Source organism: Amphimedon queenslandica, unplaced genomic scaffold (genome assembly GCF_000090795.2).
Source record: "Amphimedon queenslandica unplaced genomic scaffold, v1.1 AMPQUscaffold_10914, whole genome shotgun sequence".
NCBI lineage: Eukaryota > Metazoa > Porifera > Demospongiae > Haplosclerida > Niphatidae > Amphimedon > Amphimedon queenslandica.
In genome coordinates this window covers 6,143-7,909 of record NW_003548839.1, presented here as the reverse complement: position 1 = coordinate 7,909, position 1,767 = coordinate 6,143, and the positions used below count along the sequence as shown (strand labels likewise).

The window sequence follows — 1,767 nt, the reverse complement described above, 5'->3', positions numbered from 1 at the left end:
TATGTACCAGGTATTGGAGGAGGAAGAAGTCTTTTCTTGCATTCTATTACATAGGTCTAGCTCATATTAGTCATAATTGGATTTGTATAAATATTCATAATTTAATGGAATTACTTTAATAATTTATTCTGATGTCTGTGTTATGATACTCTATTGATTTCATTATTAAATTTTGTGCTATAAGGATTTTTTGATGTGCCAATTTTTGAAAAATTCCATGGGCTAGCCTGTGGATTTTTCTGGAAAAATTGACTCCAAAATCACCCCCAATTTTTATTACATTTTCTGATGCATATTGATGTACTTATGCTGTGTAGAAAGTTTGAGCTGATTCTGACTTTAATTTTTAAAGTCATGGCCATTTTTTAAAATGTGCCAAAATCTGAAAAACACCCTGTACTATAGCCCATGGTTTTTTCCGAAAATTGGCTAAAAAATTACCCCCAATTTTTATTACATTTTCTAATACATATTGATGTCCTTATGCTATGAAGAAAGTTTAAGCCGATTCCGACATAATTTTTTCAAGTTATAAGCATTTTTGCCAATTTCTGAAAAATACCCAATTATACTCTCATGATATATGATATCACTGCAGCCTTATTTCCTAGTATGTACTATACAAATCTACAATGTAGTATAGTATTATGATAGTACAATAGTCTCATTGTATCTTGTGTAGCATTGAGGGTATTGTGTTGCCAAGAGTCTTCATCAATAAAGCCAGTTTTCCTGGGTGTACTTGTATGATGGTTATTGTAATGTGTTGTCATGTCAGACCAGTGAGGCCACTACATGTAGACTTTATAGTATTATTACTGCACATTATACAAGCAATAAATTATCTAATATTGTACTATAGTATGTGGGTGTATCAAAGGCACCACCAAGAGTTTATATAGTGGAGACCACAGCAGGGGTAGCTCGAGGGGGGAGTAGTTAGAAGCCATCATCTAACTGCCAATTCTGGTAGTTAGACGACAGTGCCTTTCATACACCCACACACTGTAGTACAAACCAGATAAACTACAGCTGTTTCGTGTTAGGCTGGATATACACTCGATGTTAATGTTAGTTGATTTTAGAAGCCTCATCTGTAGTTTATCTACAACATGTACAATGATAAGACTATGCATAAGACAGATACTACATGCTAATTATATTATGACTGATAATGACTCACATAAAAGTAATGTAATATAATACAAGGAACATACATAGACTCATAATTACTATCAGTTCTTTCCCCTTTCCCTTCTTTTTCCCTATCATCTCTCTCTCCTTCCCCTTTTTGTATACAGTTTATTAATAATAGCAGTTGGAGACATCCCCAGACTATCAAAGAACGACGACGATGATGATGATAGTACTAGTGGTGATTTAAAACTACTATCAATATCCCAGAGGAGCAACAGTTGCAAGTAAAAATTTATTATAATAATAGTACCTATAAAAACCACCTACTATGTTCTTTATCACAGTTATCATAACACTGTGTAACCTCAGTTTAATCTATATCTCACTCCCACTGTACTATAGATAGAGAAGACAGAACATACTGATAGTGTAATCAGGAGGGCACTAGAAAAGTATGACATTGCCCAGCAGCATACTGATAATATAAAGGCATTCAGTTTGTACCAGATACATGATAAGAAAGTTTAGATGAATGGAGGATGAATGGGTAGTTGTTAATAGTACCAAGTATTGTGTAGTTTTATTGAATAGTGTGTTAATAATAAGTTTGGATGCACCAGTATTATGGAA

At 33.4% G+C, this 1,767-nt stretch overlaps 1 long non-coding RNA gene across 1 annotated transcript; it reads left to right on the top strand.

The window, feature by feature from the left end:
• Nucleotides 1-460: 460 nt before the first annotated feature.
• Nucleotides 461-1,767, top strand: LOC109589773 (uncharacterized). The gene is made up of 2 exons (XR_002188918.1): nucleotides 461-1,421; nucleotides 1,540-1,767. It is a non-coding gene; the product is annotated as an uncharacterized LOC109589773 (long non-coding RNA).